General features: G+C 52.3%; 2 long non-coding RNA genes across 6 annotated transcripts in view; one reads left to right on the top strand and one right to left on the bottom strand.

The window, feature by feature from the left end:
• LOC123580615 overlaps positions 1-21744 on the top strand; it is a 50483-nt gene that overhangs the window by 8912 nt on the left and 19827 nt on the right. The gene's annotated exons all lie outside the window — the stretch shown is intronic.
• On the bottom strand, positions 5617-13364 carry LOC123580616. Of its 4 annotated transcripts, none has more exons than XR_006703390.1 (4): positions 10815-10863; positions 10578-10637; positions 9705-9826; positions 5617-7768 (listed from the first exon to the last, which is right to left on the bottom strand). It is a non-coding gene; the product is annotated as an uncharacterized LOC123580616 (long non-coding RNA). The 4 variants fall into 4 exon arrangements; XR_006703391.1 differs by having other exon boundaries at positions 9705-9773; XR_006703389.1 differs by having other exon boundaries at positions 9705-9773; positions 10578-13364.

Genomic DNA, 21744 nt, shown 5'->3' with positions numbered 1-21744 from the left:
AAATAGTTCTTCTTAAAATGGCTGTGATAAGAACCTCTCCCTCCTAGTCCTGGTCAGACAGCATGAGCAGTCAGTACAGGTGTTGCTGTTGCTGACGTTGGTAAGAGCGATGCGCGTCAGAAGTGTGGGGGCCACCTCTCCAGCTCTCCGGTTCTGTAGGTCACTTGGTCACCTCTCAGTTCCTCAGGGCGACTGTTCCGAGGGCCTGAAGTTCACCCACGTGACCTCCCGGCTGCAGGAGCCCCACCGTGGGCTTGATCTTGATTTCAATAAGGAGATCAGAGGGCTCTGGGTTTGCCTGAACTTTCCAGTCTAGGAAAGGAAACAGTGCGGAGGCTGGAAGGCATGGGTGGGGGTGGGGGAGCGGAGATAGCAAGAGGGGTACTTGTGTAATCAGATTCTTTGATTTTGTTAGCCTGGCTCATGGCCTATTAATTAGATTACTCTCTCTCTCATTCTTGATTTCACATCCGTGTTTGTTCCTGTATCCTAAAATGTGGGCGCGAGCGTGGCGAGCAGGAGCCTATGATGTCACTGCCGGCCAGCGGCGGCCGCCTGGCCTTCTGGAGGGCTGTGGGCTGCGTTCTTTATGAGTCGGGTCTTCCTCAAGGAAGAGTTGGCTCTGGAAGTGACCTCAGAGGGGTCTGGGAAGAGGGCAACTGGCATTCTCGCGGCGGCACGATGTGTGCGCTAGTGTGTGTGTGTGTGTGTGTGTGTGTGTGTGTGTGTGTGTCCTGCGCGCCTGTGGGTGCGGGTGAGGGGAGGGGCTGCGGAAATTCGCGGCCTGGACTCCGAAGCCCTAGGGATGCAGATGGCTTGCTCAGGTGCAGGGCCTGCCTCAAGTGGAAATGGGGATCAGAGAAGCGGAGGAGGGTAGCGCCGGGGCAGTGGGCGGCAGAAGCCCGGTTTCTCTCTGGGACGCGGGGCAGGCGGGGCGCCGAGGTGGGGCGGTGGCGGTCGCGGTGGGGTGGCCCGATCCCTGCTTGGCCCGGCCCGGCCCGCGGCCCGGCCGTAACAGCTGCTGCCAGTCCCACAAGTTGTTTTCCTCGTGGCGACCATTCAGCAAAACGCACGATCCTTTCTCAAAGATTTAAATTTCGCGGATGAATTACCATACACCGGTTGCTTAGCAACTAAATTCAAGCAGGGCTAAGAATATGCAAGCTTTTTGTATTCTCATTAATAAAATGCCACTCTGACACAGCAACCCGACTTTGGATCACTGCAACTTCTGTAAAAGCCGTAGGAGAATACAAACCGATCCTGCCATTTAATTACAGATCAAAATGGCTTGAAACGCGATGTTTTGTTCATCTATCTTCCTAAAAGCGATGTAAAAAAATAACGGCTTTTCAAGAGCAGTAGTAAATTCTTTTTTTTTTTTTTTTAATGGAGTTGTCTATCGGGGTTACTGATAATTGTCAACTGAAACTTTTTTGAAACACAAGGTTGAAATACCTCCTTTCATCAACATCTCTGCTCTCCCCCTCAGTCCCCTGTCCTCTGATCCTTCGATCGTTCCCCAGCCTGATAATGACAATTATTATCATAATTCAGGAAATACCCAGGCCTTGGGAGCCCTGGGGACTAACGGGCAGTTGGTAGAGCAATCGACAAGGCCGGTGGCTGGAGAAAACCTAAGAAATTGCGGAGAGAGAGAGAAATGAAAACTTGCGAAAGTTTCCTTGGAAGGTGGGTCGGCTGGAGGTCGTAGAGGTACTGACGAACACTTTTTGGAACGCCTGGGAGAATTAAAGGTAGAAATGTCTGTCGACCTCTGTTCCACGTTTGCGGATTTTCCGTGCTGGGGTCCAGCCTCCTCTCCCCGGGATTCGGTTGCAGCCTCCCCCTCCGCGGACCGCAGAGTTCAGAAGGCCTGAGTTCAGGGCCTGCTGACCCCGGCTCTCTCCGAGATCCACCTCCCCGCTGCCCCCAAGCCCTGGAGCCCTGGAGGAAAAGCAACCACGGAGTTGGACCCCCTGGGTCTTCAAAGACTCTGGCCCAGCCCAGGGCCCAGAGCCTGGGATTTACAGAAGGGGGGCACTCCGCGTCCATTCCCGAACGGTGCTGTGCCTGGAAGGGGGCGCGCTGGCTCAGAATAAGGGTCTAACGCTTGGCTACAGTTCGAATGTGGGGGGAGTAGGGGTCACAGAGGACTGGCCTCGCAGGCGGGTAGGTCGCATTGTTTGGGAACGCGCCTGGATCTAGGAAGCCGAGGCTGGGGAGGCGGGGTGGGGGGGTGGGGGGGAGCAGGGCTGGAGGAGGCTGGTGGCTTTGTGAAGTTTCGGGCCTCCAGGCCCTGCGCGCCGCACTGGGGAGTGGAGTGCCTGGGTCACCCTGGGCACTCGGCCCGCGCCTAGGCGGAAACTCGAGCGCCCGGGGAACGCTGCATGTGCCCGGCCCCGTCACGGTCACCTCCCGAGCACAGTCCCCGGCTAGAGACTGCGGGCCCCGGGCCTGCGCGGCGCTACTGCGCTGGCGGTGGGCGAGCGCGGGCCGCAGGGGAAGTCAGGGGTGCCAGGCGTCCGGTCGATGCCCAGTCTACCCGCCGAGACGATTGCGCGCCGGCTTCGCTTTGGAAGCTGCAAAAGGAGGCCGCGGTCCTCTTTAGAAAGACCCAGGGGCAAAAGTGAAACTCTCCAGATTGGTTCCAATAACATTCCCAGGGAGCCAACCCCCTTTGCTTACACTTTGGCAAACGTGAGAACTTTAGAGGTGGCTCTTCCCCAGGTCAGTATGGACGCTGAAGGATAACGACCCCCACACCTCGACTGACTCAGTTTTTACCCGATTTCTTTCTAGTGAGTTAAAGAAAAGAAAAAGTGGAAAGTAAACCATAAGTTGAAATATGTGCTCTGTTAAGTGTTAGAGTTCATTTTTCAGTAAAAGGTACATAATAAACAGGAAGCCATTTATTTACAAATACAATTGTCCCAGACAAGTCACATTCCATGTACGTAATTCATTAATGGAATTCGTTCCTTTTCCTCCCTTTGGAAAGAGAAATTTTAGCTTTTAAAAATAGCCAAGTCTTGGAGGAGGGGAGAGTGGTTAGTTACCTGTTCCTAGAAAAGGAAGCAGGGAAGTCTGGCCAATTCCTGGCTGTGGGGGGTGTTAAACAGTATAAAATAACAATTTTAAAGGTATGGGGAGCCTTTTTTTTTTTTCTTTGTCACTCTCCAGAAAATAAGTTTGTTGATCTGAGTTGCTGTCACCAGACTTGTCCAGTGGCAATGCGCTGGTAACATAATCCTAGTTGGCCTGTGTGCGCCCATACATGTGAACAAAACTAAAATTTAAATAACTTGAGCTGCCTGGGAATACACCAGAATTTTATCCATAAAACTCACTTAGTTGCCATAGTTTTAGAAATGTCTGTGGAAACGTGCCTGCCGTTCTTTCTCCTTGAGAGACGTGATCCTGGGGAGATGCTCCCACACAACATCTTAGTCACCAGTATAAGCCAGAATCACTTACCTGGAGAACCTGGGTTTGGTCTTTTCTAATTTGAGAAGCAAATTAGTGAATCCCCTTTCCCTGCAAGCTGGGAGAGGGACCTTGTCCAGGAGAGAACCACCTGGGAGGGGCGGAAGGCAGAATCAAGTGTGGGTCTCTGGGTGACCCGGGGAGTAGCAAGTAAACATCAAAAGCACAGGGCACGCTGAGGTGTATCTGGGGCTTTGTGACATCCCAATACAAGGCATGGTTACAAAGGACAAAAAAGAATGATAAACTGTTCCTGTTTCATTGTTGTAGCTACAAAATAACAGGACGGACACTGAGAGGAAAGCAAAAACATCTTTTAATACGAAAACAAAAACAAAAGGACAAGGGATGTTCTGAGGAAGAGCTGCCTGGGAGATTGCACATTAGTTGTGTCCTCCAGGACTGCCTCTCGGCAGAAGGCAAGCCCATTTAGTCGGCTGGAACATTGCACACTGAAATAGAATAGATATTCATTTCAAAGAGCTCGCTTTGTGCCAGCACTGAAATACAAGGTGCCCGAACCAGCTACCCTCACTCCACCCAGGTTCAGACGGGGCAACCTCCAGGTCTGAGTTGGGACCAGACAGGTTTGTGCTCCTCCCCCACCCTGTAAGAACCTGGGAGGGAGAGTCGTTTTCATTTGCACCTCCAAGGTTGGAAACTCTCCAGCAGAGTTTTTAAAAATAAACAAGTCTAATCAGAAAGTGTAGTGCCCAGAAACTAACAAAATGAAAATAAATGTCTTGGTAGCTTGGTCTGGACAATCTGTAGGTTACAATGCAGAAAAACCCCTTAGTGAGCATAATGACGTCTACAGTATCTTTGATTAACTTTGGGGAGGGGTGGGGGACAAAGCTTTCCAACTTCCTCAGGTGGTCCTGCCGATTATACTCTGTGCTCCTTGAAGATTTCATCCAGGGCTTTAAACATGTTTCAGACCTGAAGAATGTCTTTAATTCTTCTGAGAACTATTTAATAGTTGTCCTGGATGTTTTCAACAAGACAGGGATGCCAAGTAAGTAGTCTGGGGTCCGGTGAAGTCCACGGGGTGGTAATGATGGACACTCAAAGGCACTGAGCAACCTGCCCCTGTAATGGGCTTTCTGCTTTTCAATGAGGAGGGGCCGAGGAGGTCAACACTATTTATATATGTACCTGATCCCTCCGGCTTTCCTCTATTTATCAAAGAGGAAGACCTACAAGGGAGGGGGTGAAAGGGAGGGGAGAGACCAAAAGACAGATCAGTTACTTCCCCACTTTGTTCCTGGGCCTTGAACTGGGCTTCAAGGAGGGGAATAAAAGTCTCCAGGGAATGAACCCCCCCACACACACACACACCTCTATTAGCCTCACCCTGACACTCTCACCCCCACCCCAAGGCCAGAAAACCCTGTGCCGGCTGATTTGCGGCAAAATGGTAACTTGAGGAACCCTGTGTGAATGTGTTACATAACATAGGGAGAGGTGCTTACGCTTGATTTTTCTCCCAGTGGCTATGAGCAGGCAGAAAGGCCTAGAAAGGAGGAATGAAGACAAATTAAATAGGAAATCTATGGGGAAATGCATAGCCCTATACAACGAAGCATGTAAGTTTACCTGCACCTCTTGTGTGCCAGAGTATCCTTTAAATACCCTACCTGGAGGTGTGCTTTGACCAAAGAGGAGGCATGTCTAATTTGGGGTTTGGGGGAAGGACAATTATACCCAAGGAGGCTGGGATCCGGTGGCCCTGGAGCCAGTAGAAGCCAAGTTAGTTCCAAGCTCTGGGTTATCCCCACCTGCTCTTTCTGATGGAATCCTCACGTCCTTACTCTGGGAGGGCAGGTGACCCCTTCCCCATGCACCCTGCTGTTCCCACCCCAGTCACCCCGGCCTGTGGCAGGTGAGCTACTCATTCGCCAGCAGCAGGAGCCCACCGCTGCAGCAGTCCGAGGTCACATTCAGAAATCTTGTTCTTCCCCGGAGAGCCTCCCCCAAAGGCGAAGGGCGGTGCGAACCGAGTTCCTCTGCCCCAAGCGCGAAGGGGAAATCCTAACCAAGGGACAAGCATTATGCAGGAGAGGATCTGCAGCGGGCAGTTGATCTGGGCAGATCCCCAGCGCCAGGCCCTCTCCGCAGAGGGACGGGGCTGGGGGGAGGGGGCCTGGGGTGGGGGGCGGGCCCGGGGAGAGGGAGCAGCCGAAGGCGCGCAAGCTGACAAAGCTGTAACAAAGGATTCAAGCAAAAGTAGTACCAAGGATCTTTAAATTATCACACACCTTTACAGGCGTGTGCCCAGCTCCCGGGACATAGAGTCCGTTGATTGTTCCCCCGGGCTCCGCAGACGTGCCCCGGCTGTCAATGGTGCAAGGCTGGCTGCCCAGCTTCACGGCCTCGGCCCCTGCGCTCCCGCAGGCCCGCCGCGGGCATGGATGGGTGGCGGCGCCTGGGTCCGCCGGGCCTCGTCTGTGGCTGTTCCTCCGGTGGCGCAGTGAAGCCGCGGTCTTGCTGGGCAACATCCCTGGCCCTTGGTTGCTCCCCCCCCGCCCCCACCCCTCCGCGAAGGTCATGGGCTGCGATCAGGCCTGGCAGTGGAGGCCCAGAAGCAGTCCACACGCCTCCCTCCTGGACAAGAAGAACGCTGGAGAAAAGGGGAGCTCCTGGGTTTGGCGGATGTCTGAGTCACCATGGCCTTTGCAAGGAGAGCAAGCAGGACACCATGGAAAAGACGCCCCCGGGACGTGCTTTTGAGGCTTTCAAGGAGGCTAAGCTTGGGCACTCGAGTCCTCCCCCCACCCCCGCTGAAGTTCCCAGAGCCCCCCATGCCCTCTGGCCCTTCTGTCACCGCTGCCCCCAGGCCTCCCTTCACCACCAAACCTTGGCAGTGACCCGGCGCCCCTGCTCTGGGTAGGTATTGGTGGATAGGAGTTGAAGCCCCAGCACCCGGTTCGGGAAAGTTGAGACCAAAGCGGCAGGGGAGTGATTGTGAGTGGTGAGGCAGAACAGCGTAGAGACCCCAAACTTCCCCCTGGTGCCCCCACTGGGTTCCCGAGGCTCCCCCTTGCAGCTGCCGGGGCCTTTGAGAGTTGATGAGAAAGGCATTTTTTTTTTCTGGGAACTCTGGGTCCCAGGAGGGCAGCTGGGCCAGGCGGGAGAAAAGGAAGAAGCCCTCACGCTCTGAGGTCAGGAGGACGAGTAGGGAGAAGAACCCATCAGGACGCGGTGCCCCTCCACTGGCGACAAAGGAGGTGATGAGAACAAAATTGGGGAAGAAGGGTAGAAGTGGGTACAAACTGTGTTCAGTGACCATCCCTCTCCTTCATGGTGTCCTCTTTCTTTAATTCAACCCAGAGGGGGCCCCTCGGAAGAGCTGCAGACTGTGGGGCTTCCAGCCGCCTGCGCCCACCCAGCAGGGCCTCACAGCCCCCCGGGGCAGCCCAGAGTGGAAGGTCTGCCAAAGTTGGCTCAACCCTCAGGCCAGGCCTCCAGAGGCTTCTGCCCTCCCACCTCCCCCCCAACCCTGGCTGGCCTGAGCTGGGCTGGGCTGGGGCTCCGACCTCACCAATGGCCTCTGGAGTGGGGCCGGCTAGGAAATTCCAGCCAGGCAGCCCAGCATGGCAGAGAGAACTGGAGGGAGGGAGTGACACTACCCCTGGCTCCGTACAAGTGCAAATGAGATGCATTCTGGCTGATCAGTCCACTGTATTTTATGCAACTTAATGTCGATGTCTTGTCAACTCTTCCCATCGGGAAGAATAACAGAAAATTTTAACGAGAATTTGTGTGTCTGTGGTTTCCGACTACAGTTCCGGGCAGGGAGATGGGGTGAAGCTGGAGACAGGGAGGTTTGCTGACATGAGCAGCGTTGTATAAACCCCCCTAAAATGCAACCTTAGGCCACAAAGAAGGAAACAAGAGGCAGGATGGGTTAAGGTTGCTGACAAGAGACCCTGATGCAACTAGTTGGATCTCTGGCTGGGGAAAGTTTAAAGCGGTGACATTTCTTTTCAAGGAGCAAAATGTATTTGTATTTACTTGGGTGCAGGGGACAGATCAAACTCCTCCTCCCAGCTTACCTGACATCTTGAATGTCTAAGGGCCACTTAGGGGGAGTCTCAGGAGTCCACCAGGAGAGAAAAGGGCCGTGGAGGCCCTCTCTGGGTGACAGCGTTCGCTGCCCTCTTTCTATGTCAGTTTCAAAGCAAGTTGTAAGTTGAGGAAACTTGCCTCCACCTCTGACCAGACTCACCCACCAGGTTTCCTGAGAAAGCAAGTCCCTTCAGACCTAGATGATAGACTCCTCCTGTAAAGGGAGAGAACGGCAGGGCAGGGCGAGTCCCAGAGACCAAAGGAGCCTCCAGTGTCCTGCCCCAGGGCCACCTCATGTGGTTCACATGGGCGCTTTGGGAGAGCTCTCGTCTTTTTCTTTCTTTCTGTTTTCTTTCTTTCTTTCTTTCTTTCTTTCTTTCTTTCTTTCTTTCTTTCTTTCTTCCTTTATTTCTCTTTTTTCTTTCCTTCCTTCTTTCCTTCTTTCTCTTTCTTTTCTTTCTTTCTTTCCTTTCTTTTTCTTTCTTTCTCTTTCTTTCTTTCTTTTCTTCCCTCCCCCCCCCCCCCCCAGCACAGAGCCCTAGAAGTCCTGATAGTACAGCCAGAGAGGACTGGAGGGCCAGCTCCACCCTCCTCCTCTGCCCCTCCTCATAGGTATTGTTGTCTCAGGCTTGTCTGCAGCTGACCCAAGGCAGGGGAACAATGGGTTTTCTAAGCCCTGTTCCCAAGCCCTGCCCCTCTCCCCCCTGCCAGGCTCAGTGGTAGGCAGGGCACAAATGGCTGAGAGTAAGGGGAGCTTCGTGCCAGCTCTTGCCCCCTCTTTCATGATGTTCTCAGGGTCAGCAGGGAATTTGTTGTTGACATATGAAGCTGTCCTGTGAAGATCTGCCTCTGGGGTCGGTCGGCTGCCCACTCAAGGAAGCTATGGTAGTTTTACTCTCAGGACCCAGGGTATTATGTAGGTTGCTAACAGTCAGGGCCAGGAAGGAGAGACAGGCACCCTGGGAGCCAGTGAAGGGAGACTACCCCAGGCCCATTTCATTCAGGTGAGGTTGCTGGACCCTCCGGGTGGCCAGGATGATTCCACGCTATCCTGTTACCTGTGGAAGACTCCTTTCTCTGCAGTATTCCTTGGCTGAGGTGTGAGATGCCCTCACTGCTGGGCAATTAACTCGAACAAAATAGAACGGGGAGGGGGTGATCATGTGCTTCCCGTCAAGACAAGGGGCCACCCGGCACTCTGAAACTATCCAAACTTTTACGCTGCTTAGCAGAGGAGTCTGCTGGTCGCCAGCAGCTCAGGTTTCTGCCGTGCAGCGTGGGCATTTCCATGCCCGCCTGGTAAATACATCAGAACCAGATGTATGCTGCTGCTCTGGGCTTCCACCCAGGGGCCAGGGTGCTGGGGACACGTCCCAAACAAGACAGACTTGAAATTCATTGCCCCCCACTCACCCAGTGGCCTGAGAGGCCACTAGAAAGGGCTGGACTCCAGGGCAATGAGCGGAGGTGACCTACAGCAAAATGAGCTGCTAGCTCCTCTCCAAAGGTTTGACCGCCTTTCTCCCCCTGCTGCATGGTGGCTGACCAGAGCCCCTGCAAGTTGCCCCGTCCCTCTCTTCTTGCTATGGGATCCCAACAGGCAGCTGGTTCCCTTGTGCCCTCCCAGGTCAGTTCTTTCCATCTGGGATCACAAGGGTGTCCACAAAGAGGCAGGGAGGAGCGAGAAACCATCTTCGGTAATGAACAAACTCAGTCACAGTAGCCAGTACCCCAACAGACCCTTCTCGCTACCCTTTACTTCGCTAGCAGTCGCTCAGCTTTTGACAGGCCGAAACCATTTCAACCCACGAGCAAAAAGAAAAATTTTAAAGGTAGGCCCCGTTCCTCATTTCTCCTTGGCTCCCCAAGTTCACCAGCACTCACTTCCTCACCTCCCAGCCATCTAGATATCCATTAGCCCATCTGAAGATCTCAAACACTTGTTCCTTAAAATCTTCTAGGGCTTGAGCATTTCCCCAGTCACTGGTGAGGGAACACACCCTCCCCACTCCAGGGCCGCATCCAAGCCTGGTGACTCATCGCATAACTCGATGCCCCCCCAGAAACACAGATTCCCTCATTTATCAGGAGTAGCAATAAACTTTACTGAAAGAGAGAAATTCAGCATTGACTGTGCATGGGATACCTACTGGTGGACTCTTTGAAAACATCCTCTCTAGCTTCTGACCTCCTCCGTTGGGGTGGAGTGCTGTAAACATCTTAGGTAGCAGAATTTGGAAACAGCTTGATCACCGCGAGCAGCTTTGGAGTCCTTCACTCCAACCATTAGTAATAAAGTCATTAATAGTCATAATGGGCATTTAATTGCTTGATCTGATTGGTGCTTTCCTCCCGACTCCATTTAGTTTCTTGGGGGAAGTACAAGGGGTCCAGAACCAGTAAAGGGAAGCCATTTGCAGGCCACTTTCTCAAGCAGAAGGGAAAGTACTTTTGTTATATTTGCAGACATGTGTCTCACACATTTTTCCCCCTGCTTTTTGTAAACTATCTAAGAATAAACATTACAGATCTGGGTTTTAATTTCTCCAGATGGGATCATAAAGTACCTAGGAGATTATATATATATATATATATATATATATATATATATATGTAATAGAATTGAGGACACATGGCTGCTGTTCACACTGAAAGCCGAAAAGAGGCTCAAGGCGAAAGGAGGAACAATTGAACCGTCCGTGGGACCGAGTGTGTGAGCAAGTTCGCTTTATTCCTTCTCAGGAAGAGGGTCTGCGGCGGGAGGGAAAGTTTCCCCGGGTGTTTGAAGAGGCACTTGGCAAGGCTGGCCGGACCTTCCCACCAGCCAGGCGGCTGGGCTGGGGGCTTCGTGACCCCTCCTCCCAAATCACGCCCCCCTCCCTTCCTCTGTCCTCGGGCTCTTCGTTTCATCCCGGCTGTCCTCTTAGGAACCCCACCGGAGAACTTCCTCCGAGGGTCCAGGCTGCGCTCCCTCTGCCCTGCCCCTGCCTCTCCTGCCCGCTCCCCCCACGCCCCGGACTCACCCCGCGCGGTCCTTCCACTCCGCACAACAGACAGGAAACCGGCCTCAGTCGGGGCAACATCTGAAACCACATTTTATCAATACCATCAAAGACCAGCGCACACACGTAGGGCTCTGAGCTCCAGAGCCCGCTTCTTGCCGAAAACCGGGTATAGGGGGAGGGCGGTTAGGGCGAGAAATCCTCCCTCCAACCGCGATTTCAGCTTTCTTATGGAAATGAACGCGACGGGCCGCTCACCCCGCGCCCGGCTCAGGATCCCTAGCCCTGTGCTCCCGTTAGCCCCCGCCCTCCCAGCCCCGGGTTCTCGCCGGGACCGGCGTGTGTGGACGCGCTCGCCGTGCGCCCCGGCCGCGGCGCGCGCGGGGACCCGGGCCGGTGGGCTCTCCTCCGCCCGGCTGGCCGCCGCCGGCGTTACATATTCAGAGATAGCTACTTTCTTAAAGGAGAACCGACCGCGCGGCAAAGTTCAGAGCCGAGGGGAGGCACAAAGGAAGGTGTCGGCTCCCGTGTGTTCTCGAGGTTGGGGCGACGCATCCCCTCTCCGCCGCGGTGCCCACTCAGACTGCATTAAGGAGAGGATCGGTGGCCCGGAGCGCCTCTGGTCGAGCCACTCTTCTTGGAGGGCGTGGAAGGAGAGAGTCACTTGGTGTGTGGGGACAAAGCTCCCACCTGGGTCCCTAATGGGTTATTTTAAAATTCGCGATCGCAGCTTACGCCCTAGGGTACCCAGGGGCTTATTTCAAGAGGAGGCTGTTAGATGGCACCGCTCGGGCTCAAGGGCAGCAAGAAAGTTTGCCCTTGGTTGTTGGAGACGCACGCACGCACGAAGTTTATTAAACCTTGCACCGAATAGTTCCCTTTGAACGGTTAAAACAACAAAACCACCACCTGCCCCCTTCTTTTAAAAAGAGAGCTGGGGCGGTAAGTCGGGACAGAGGAAGGGGTTGTAATGAGCGCGTCACGACACGCTGGTGTCTGCGCCCCAGTTCGCGGCGCGGCCCCGGCCCCTCTCCCCCTCCCCGCGCACCCGTCACCCGCGTTCCGGGGCCGCGGGCGCCGGCTTCCCCAGGCCGCGGCCGGGCGCCCGTCTGCTCCCGGGGAGCGCCGCCAGGGCCCCAGCAGCGAACCCGAGTGTTTCCCACTTGGGCAAGGAAGTGGCGAAAGTTCTCGGCCGGCCCTGCGGAGGGGCCTCCTAGAAGCGCGCTCCGCCCGGGGCCCGGCTGACCCGCGACGCGGGGCCCCGCGTGGTGCCGGGGCGACGCCCGCGCCTGTGCCCGGCCTCGCGCGCGCCCTCCCCATCACTCACACTCACACCCCGCGGTGCTTTTTGTTCCGGGCCAGGCTCACTTTCACAAGTGGTTAGAAAAGTCTTGAGCGCCATCTAACGGGAGCAGCAAAAAGTTGGCGCTGGGTGGAGGTTAGGACCCAAGAGGCGCAGGGGCCTGGCCTGGAGGATTCTCTGCCCCCACCCTCCTCGCACTCCGGGGCTAGACACCCCACCCTCAACACACACGTACACACATGCTCCGGAATCCGGAGCCCCCCTCTGAAGCCCACTTTCTGAGGGAAGCGATACCCGTCTGGCCTGCCTGCCCGCCAGGGGCTGTCCCCTACGCCCCTGTCCTCTCTTCCCTTCCCTTCCACGGTCCCCCAGGCCACCGAAGAAGTCGGATCGCCTTGCACCTGAGGTGATAGGGCCCTGGTGTCGTTCAAGTTCTCTCTTTTTCCTTTTGGGCTCTGAAGGAAAGTCCCAAGTAGTCCTGGGAGGGCACACCTGTCTTCCAAAAGAACAGCCACATGATGAAGAGGTCTGCAGCCAAAGAAGCTTCCAGAGGGTTGAGGAAAGGGTGTGAAAGAGGATAACGGTAATGAAACAAAAAGGAAGTGCTCAGCTGAGGGCGGTTTGGTCCGGGATGCCTCAGGAGAGATTTAGTGTCCCCAGGGAGGAAACAGAATGGATTCTGAGGAGCTGTCCTGGAAAGTGGGAGAAATCTGACCAGGGGTGAAGCCCAGGAAGGGAGGGTCTCCAAAGAGGGCAAAAAAGGAGAGTGGAGGAGAGGGACCCACCTACCCAGGAGGTGGGTGGCAATTTGAGGAGGTCTAAGCCCCTCCTGAAGGTTCCAGGCCACTGTGAGGAACTTGGTCACCTGAGATAAAAACAGGGGGCGCGCACTCCTATCAGGTCAGGACATCTGCAGAGGCTGATATCTGTGACCAGCTGTGAAACAAAGACGACAAGGAGGAGGGGTGGCAGGCCCGAATCACCCTCTCCTGACATCCCACAGCTGCCGAATGCCCTGCAGTTTAACGGTGGAGGTGACTTACCTCCAGTGCCTCCAAGCAAAGGGCCAGAGGCAGGGAAGGCCTGAGAACAGCCTTGGATAGGATGGTTGAACTTGGCGATGTGATGAGAGGTGGTCCTGGAGTCCAGATTCCAGGGGGAAGGAATGGATCTCATCGACAGCCCTCTGCCCTGCCTTCCTGGGTTTAGAGAATGGAGATTAGAAAGCCCTGTTCCTCCCTCAAGGATGTTATGAGGGTGGAACGTGATGTCAGACATACAAATATTTTCTCTTGTGATAAAATACACACAAATTGATCACGTTAACCATTTTTAGGGGTATTAGTTCAGTGGCATTAAGGACATTCCCATGATTGTACAGTCGTCACCACCTTCCGTGTCTAGAACTTTTTCATCTTTCTGAACTGAAATTCTGTCCCCATCAAACACGAACTCCCCATCCCCCCCCCCCACTCCACCCAGGCGCTGGGGGAACCATTCTACTTTCTGTCCCTATGGGTTTGACCCCTCCAGTTACCTTACGTAAATCATACAGTGTGTGTCCTTTTGTGACTGGCTTATTTCACTCAACTTACTGTCCTCAGGGTTCATCCATGTTGTAGCACGTGCTAGAATTTCCTTCCTTTTCAAGACGGAGTAACATCCTTGGTATGGATAGACCACATTTTGTTCATTTCATTCTTCCATCACTGGACACTTGAGTTGTGTCCACGTTTTGCCTACCGTGAATCGTGCTGCTATGAACATGGGTGTACATTTAGATCTCACGTTCGATTCTTTGGGGGTCTATACCTAGAAGTGGGATTGCTGGATCCTATGGTAATTCTAAGGAGACCAGAGATTTACCTTCTCTTAAGTAGAAAGGAGAGAGAGAGAGAAAAAAAAAATGGTGCTTGTCTTTCTCCTGGACTCTTTGATTTCTTCCAACTGAAAGAGATGCTAGGGTCCCAGACATCAGCCATGTGGACTGGTGGAAATCTTTGAAATCCTTTCTCCTTGCGGGGGGAGGGGGGCGGGGGGAGGGGGAAGCAAGTGTGCAAGCGGTGGGGGGGGGGGTTGGGCAGCTGCCCTTCTGCTCCCAGAATTCCCTTTTTGGGAGCTCTCTCTCTCTTACAGAGCATCCCTCCACTTCCTTTCACGGCCTGATCTGCCGGTGATCTCATGCCAACCTTATTTAGTACGTATGTGTAGTGTATTTACAGAATGCTCTAGAATCCTTTCTTCTTTTTTTTTTATATAGTAGTGCCCGAGGAAACAGATTCATGTTTTCTTTTTGGTTTTTTCTTAGTAAACGCTGCCCCCAACATGGGGCTCAAACTCACCACCCCTAGATGGAGAGTCACATGCTCTACCAACCGAGCCAGCCAGGGGCCCCCAGGTTCGTGTTTTTATTGCCCGCATTTAAAGTGGAAATATCTAGAGCAGGCACAAGATACTGCGTGAAGACTGCGGTGGCTGGGTCGTGGCCGAGGCTTCTAGCCTGAGCTTGACTTGGCCCACTGAAGCACACTGTTCCTTCCATCTGACAGGAGGGCTGGCACAGGACAGAGACGAGAGAAACCAGAGCAGCAAGCCTTGGCAGAGACCTCGGTCTCCCTTCTGCCACCAGGCCAACTTTGCCACTTGCTGAACAGCCCCAGCTCTCCAGTGCTGCTGCTTTCCGGGGTTCAGGGAGTGCAAGGAGGGGGCTGGGCAGCCCCTTGGGGAAGGGTGCTGCGGGAGGCAGTTCCCAGCACCTCACCTCCAGGAGGCGAGGATTCGTCTGGCCCTCCCCTTTAATTGCTGCGTCTGCTCCCCAGAGAGAAGGATGTGCTGCACATCAAGAGCTCGGTAACTTAAGACAAAAGAGAAAAAAAAATCACTACTGTGACACACGCAGGCACACACAATCATTTCCTCTCCCCTTGTTAAAGCCACTTCCATGTGAAAGCGAAGAGACAGAAGGATTACGTCCTGGGGGCGCTGGGACCAGGAGACCCCTCAGCATTCTGAAAGGGCTTTGTAGTGTTTGGATCCAAGCCATTTGTTTCTAGAGAGAATCGCATTGGGTACGAGCTTGCTTTTTCCATTTGCAATGGCTTATTAAGTATAAGCATCTCTCTTCTCTCTGTTTACTGAGTGATTAGCTCTCCCTCCAACTGACCCTGCCAGGGGAGATAGCCAAAGTATATCCTTAACACACAGTTACCCTGCAAAATGTCCTTCCCATAAAGCCAGAGACCACAGACAGGACCCCCTGGTTCATTGTGGTGTCTTTTTTATAGTCGGCAATGAGGCTCTCCACTGATGGTACCGTGTGTGAAGTGATGCCACCCATATTTCTACGGTTCCATTCCAGTCACGGGAGAGAGAAGAATCTAGCTGTGACAGAGGCAAGCTGGTGTGTGCCCTCTGCGTGGGGCTTGGCTGGGGGGCCACAGCCCCGGGGCTCAGTGGCTGCCAATGAATCTTTTCTAAGTTGTACAGTGACCCTTCCCACAGAAAACCGTCCTTCATGTCCTGGTGCTTCAGGACAAAGACGAAAGGAAAAAGCTCCTTCAAGCACCTGAATACAGGCAGTGGAAAAATCTGGGAACCCGTAAGCAGTAAAGATTAACCAGATACTGGATGATTAGTAGCTGGTTGCCTGGCTTCTAGTAGATCAGTTTAGTATAAGGACAGACCAGCTGCACTTACAGACTGAGCCTTAATCAGCCAGATTCCAAAGGTCAGAGTGGAAACAAAATCATGCAATTTGCCCAAATTTCAGAGACTGAATTCAATTGTAGGGTTTGGTCTGGAAATAAGAATGAGTTATTTCCAACTAAGTGGATTCTTTTTCCTCTCTGCCATTTTTTTTTTTTTTTTACTGTGCTAGAAGAAAAGCCTAAGAAATATCGTCGATATTGTTATATAAATATTATGTACTCGCGTATTCCATAGTATAGACTGTAATGAAATAATTAAATCAAACTATTCTCAACCTCCTCCTTATTCTCGATGGCAGCTGGGTGCTTGTATTGTGCATTATGCTTTTGTAATAAGGCTGCACTCTTACTCTGCAACAGTTAGAATTCATATGTCAGTTCTGTATTTATTGCATGAACCTTGTACCATTTACAAATAGAATACAGAGCTGAGGCAGATCCTGTATATGGGCGTTGGCTTGTCATCTAAGGGTTGGGATTCTTTTATTTTTTTTCTTTTATTTTTTTCACGTTTATTTATTTTTGAAGGAGCACGGGGGCGGGGAGGGAAAGAGAGAGGAGACACAGAATCTGAAGCAGGCTCCAGGCTCTGAGCTGTTCGCACAGAGCACGCTGCGGGGCTTGAACTCACAAACTGTGAAATCATGACCTGAGCCAAAGTCAGATGCTTAACCGGCTGAGCCACCCAGGCGCCCCAAGAGTTGGGATTCTTTAATCTGCCAGTCACCCTCCGCCCCCCACCATCTCCTGATGAAAAATAGACCTCTCAGATTGCATGACTAGGTGGGAGGGTTCTCGGTGAGTGGCAAAGATTAGGCTTGACTTCTGTGTGATCTCAAGATTCACCGCACCGTGTCCCCAAATTTGTGTACCTGTGCCATACCCACCACACACACACACACACACACACTCACACACACACACACAACACACACACACATGGCTCAAGTCACGTTTGAGCTCTGGCCCAGTTCCTTCTCGTCTGTGTGTCCAGGCGGCCAGGTCCGAGAAGGGGGCCGTGAGCTGGCACAGGGACACAATGGCTGCCACACCCTGCCAGTCCTCTGAGGTGAAGTGTGGTTACCTCAGGTGACATCGTGAAGAAGGGGCGGGAGGGCTGGCTTTTTGTGTTTCTTATCCTTAATTTCCTATTTGTTCTCTCATGTGTTTTCAAGTCTTTTGAAAAAAAAAAAAAAAATTACCCATCTCAGCCAGGCTAAGAGAAATCATTAGAAGGAAGTTGCTCAAACACTTGGGCCCTGACATTTAAAGATAGTCTTTTGGCAAGCAGAACGGGGCAGCAATGGTGAAGCGAGAGGAACCCTTGGGGAAGAAGCCACGTGTCGCCCTCCTGTCTGTGTACCGTTGTCCAGTCACCGTGGCCCCTGTACTTTGTTTTTACAGCACAAATCCTGTCCCGTGGCTGCATTCGACTCGGACCTACCGAGCAGTGCAGGCTATGCGTCCAGGTTACAGAAAGTAAGTCACAGATGAGCTCAGTGGGTCTTCCTGGAGCATCCGTTTACTGTAGGATTCTTTGGGGGGCAAGTTAGGTAATTTAACTGACAGATAATCTCAAACTGTGCATTTCTATCAAAACGAGCCTGGTTCTATTATTACACAATAGCACGCAACGTCATCGTATAACCGAAAACCAAAAACCAAGTTATAGCTGGGGATTGTGGCTGCGGACCCGTCCGTACGTGCCCCTTCTCATCCAAACCCATGCAGTTCCTTTCGGCATTAGTGGTATTTTGGTGGAAAATTTTGAGAATACTACCTTATAACATTCCCCCTCCTTTCTGTGGTTCGGATTGCAGTTTCAGGACATTATATTTTCAGATGCATCCTCTCCCCACCCGCCTCCACCCCCCCCCCACCACATACACAGATTTGGGGCCACCTGTTCACTCCACAGCCAGGAGGATGGAAAAGATTCCTCCTGCCAGATTCTCTCCTTCATCCTGCGTTGTCTACGACAATGCCCTCTCCAACGTTCTGGGACGAGAGAGCCCTCCCTTGGATGGATATGTTACTGTATTTGTATCTTCTGCTGATGCCCTGGATTTCCTCCCTATAAGTATTCCAATCAGTCTACTCTTGCTTCTTCAAGGCGGTGCCCTCAGATCCATTCTGATTTGTTTGCCTCTCCAGACCAAGGAAATGGGGACCAGAGCCCACAAAAGAAAACCTCTACACTCTGCTTTCCTCTTTTCTCCTAAACATCAGAGTGTGTGTGGTTGGCCCAGTCCCAGGAGAACGCTGTGGCTGTCACCACGCTCCAGAGTGATGCTTGTGAGCAGGGTACCTGCCTCTCCCCTCGGCCAAGGCTCTGGGACAGGATTTATCTGTTCTGGGCAGGGGAGGGTCCCCGTTCTGCTAGATAAGCCGGTACAAGTCCCCCCTTTACCCTGTGCAGAGACGGTGGAATTTTATCGGTTTAACGCTTAAATGCTCTAAAAAGTCAGTGAGGCAAAGGGTGCGTATGGGAAACAACTTATTACATGAATAGGGAAAAAAGAGTTTCTTACAAGCTTTCGAAGATGAAGCACGTCGAGTTTACTGCACACAGAAGCTATTCACACATCTTTTGTTCCTATCTAATCTTCTTTCTTCACATGGTTACACAGAAGTTCAGCGTCCCATCCCCCCATATACGTACATATGGCACCGTATACTTCTATTTCGTGCTGGCTCTTCACCCAGTTGCCTTAACTTCCTTCTGACATCGCCTTGGGTGGGTCTGTAGAAGCCGAGACGTTTGCCTGAGTTCGGTAAAATAGTCGTGGTTTATAGTTTTGAACTATAGCGATCTGTTGGCAGGTTCAAGGGGAGGGGCCCTGTGGTTCCCGGGAATCAACGCGTTCCTCTGAGCTGGTGTATGCCCATCTCCTAAGGAACAAAGAACAGTCTGTTGGTCTTGGTCCCCCTGAATCTATGGGTTTGGGTGGGATCGTTCTCATGCCTGGGATGTTTGTCACTAGATAATCATTGTTCCCTCCACCCCACTGTATCTCAAGCTTGCTTTTCTTCTCTTCCCCCTTGGAAAATGGGAGATGAAGAAATAAAATCCGCACTTATAGGGAAATAAGGGAGCAAGTTGATACCTTGCTCCTTGTCCCGTTGGTAGAGCTATTGACTCAGCAAAAGCTTATGGAGCAGATAAATCTACTGCTGGCGAATGGGTTTCTAAGACATATGCGGTGTCTCAGAGTGAACGGTTGTTTGTTTGTATGTTTTTTAAGTCTTCTCTGAGTTGAAAATTCCAGATAGTGGCCTGACTTAATAAGCACAATCTTTCTGGTGGGGAAGAAGACGTGCACGGTGTCGTTTACCCTTTCCTTCCTTCGGCCTCACGCAGTCTCTCTGTAGAGTGGATGTGGGGACTAACGTGTTCTCACAGACTTTTGAAATCTTACTCATTGATGGCCTGAGTAATCCAGTGGATCTCGCTGTCTTCATCTGCCGTGGTGTGATGTCAGCACTGGAAACCTGACTTTGGAAATAAATTCACACGCGAAGCGCTTTGGGAGGCGGGTACACAGTCTTCCGTGATTCTTTTCTTTTTTTTTTTTTTTTTAATTTTAATTTAACTTTCTCCCTCTAGGAAAGAACCAAGAAGAAATAGCCCAGAATAAAGGGGAGGCTTTGCAAGGTGAATTAAGAGAGGAATTGGATACCAGAACAACAGGTGAAAATGGCAGGGAGTAGTCAGCAAGAACGATGGACTATCCAGAAAATAAGAGCCTTCGAGATGTAATTTTGTACCTGGATGGGTCCTAGGGGGAAAGTTATCCCCACATCGGTTTCCGAGGCGAAGCCCTCACAGAGAGGAGGGGATGACCAGCTTAACTTCTTTGTGGAGAGCAGGTCTTTCCTGTGGAGAATGGCAGGGATTACCCCTAAATGGATTAAGGGGAAGGAGTGGAGAAAAAGAGCCTGCGTTTTCTGACCTGCATGCAGAGAGAGGCATACCCCAGGGGCCCGGGCCATTAGTGGGGTGAGATTCCCCCGGGCGTGTGATGCCCCAGCAACACAGCATCGTGCTTGCGCAACACCTTCCCTGGCCCGTTGAAGCCCTGGCCTTGGGGCTTTGTGAACAGTTTAAGACCCTGGATTAGCTCTGGGCCATAGAAACCACACACTGACAGCTCTGGGGTTGGTGTTGTTGTTGTTGTTTTTTTCTTCCCTTCAAATTGGGCATGCACACTGGTTGGTCTGTCATTAGGCAGGGCTGGAAGGAGCAGCTCTGCCCTCGGTGGGAGCCTCGTGCACTGTGCTATCACCTGCGGAAGATCTGGCACAGGAGCGTCAGAAAGATAGCACAGCGGCTTTGGATTCTGTCCAGCTCTCCGTTCTCAGCCCGGCTCTCTTCTCTTAGCACCTGGGAGACTCTAATGAATGCAATTCTCCACTTCCAGCACAGAGGGGAAACATATTTCCCGGACCCTCCTGTACCAGCAGCGTGTTTCTTGTCAGAAAATCGGCATGTTGTGTTGTAAAGTTGCAAACATTGGAGGATGACGATCGTCCGGGTTCTCGCTGTTGGGGGAGGTGAGGGAGGGTCCGGGTGAGGGGATGCTTGCCTCTCCGCTAATAAGAAGTCAGAATATACTCGGGCTAGTAAAGAGCTTGGTCCCCAAAGAGACCCTTCCTCCACCGCTGAGCTTGCCAGCAGCTTACGGACAGAGGTAAGAAAAAGGCAGGAAAAGGGGAGGAGGGTGGAAGGGACGTTTTCTGTAGCTCTTGCTTCCCTAGGTGACTCCTCGGTGGTCCCTTTCAAATTGCTGCCAATGCTGCAGAACCTCACCTGGGGGGGCCGATTGGCCTAGAGATCACGCTCGTTAAGTTAGGGATGACACCAATCTGGAATGATCAGTAGAGAGAGGACTCTGGAAGGGGTGACGGAGAAGAATGTGAGTATACAAAAGACGGTATATGATTACGATCAAAATTCATTTGGAACAGTGATGAAAACCCAAACACGTTTATTTGAGGGTAATATCTGAAATCTACGGGGAGGCAAGTCAGAGGAATACCAGAGGCTGAAAATACCCAACAGTAGAGAGTGCCCGGTCAGGTCAGGTGAGAGCTTGTGGGAGTCAATGTCGTCACACCTTGAAACTGCTCGAGGAGGGGCGCCTGGGTGGCTCAGTCCATTAAGCGCCCGACTTCAGCTCAGGCCACGATCTCATGGTCCGTGAGTTCGAACCCCGCGTCGGGCTCTGGGCTGATGGCTCAGAGCCTGGAGCCTGCTTCCGATTCTGTGTCTCCCTCTCTCTCTGCCCCCCCCCCATTCATGCTCTGTCTCTCTCTGTCTCAAAAATAAATTTTAAAAAGTAAAAAAAAAAAAAGTTAAAAAAATTAAAAAAAAAAAAAAAAAGAAAGAAAGAAACTGCTCGCGGAGACCCTCTCGGGCCTACGTGGCCAGGAGGGAAGCTTCTCTCTGTGTGTCTCATCCTGATTCTCGAAGGCAGCAGGACGTCTTTCCACCCCAGGGAACCGGCCCCTCTGCTGTTCTCCAAGCATCCCACTGAGGACCGTGTGAGAGCTTCTCTGTGAGCTTCAAACCAGCCCTCGAAGTATTTTGGAAATCCGTTCACCGAGGACGTCAGAACGCACCGCCCGGCTTCCACATACCCAACCCTGTAGCTAATGGAGGTAATTTCAGGGCACACGTATCTCAGCTGAATCAGGCAAAACCGTCTGTCCCTGTAAAAACCCACAAGGGTTTGGTGCCACAAGGTAACCATGAACTCCTCTCTGATCCGGAAGGGCTAAAGGGAGATGGCCATACTGCCTCGCATTGTGGCAGAAAGATCCAGCCCCATTCCAGGATGTATGAAAAGGACTGCAGGTAGGAAGTCTTCGTCATTACCTCATTGCGGAGGGTTTCGGTTCTGGAAGCCACAACTCCAGTAGGATAGGAAAGACCTAAAGGTTTTCCAAGGCACGGCGAGGCAAATAAACCAGAAAAGGAGGTTGTCTCCTGCAGAATAAGGAAGCTAGGGATCGTTGAAAATTGAGCGGTTCAAGGCACGTAATGATGCTTATTAAATTCCTAGGCTGTACTGAGAACTGCCAGACGTGAGTGAGAGGTAGGAGAGCAGCAATGCAAACACAAGACGCAGAAAGAAGGCACAACGAAACAAAACACGAGTTTCTGCCCTTAATTAGG

The sequence above is a fragment of the Leopardus geoffroyi genome, chromosome A3 (assembly GCF_018350155.1).
Source record: "Leopardus geoffroyi isolate Oge1 chromosome A3, O.geoffroyi_Oge1_pat1.0, whole genome shotgun sequence".
NCBI lineage: Eukaryota > Metazoa > Chordata > Mammalia > Carnivora > Felidae > Leopardus > Leopardus geoffroyi.
Note: the sequence above shows the minus strand (reverse complement) of the source record. Positions and strands in the feature narration are given on the sequence as shown.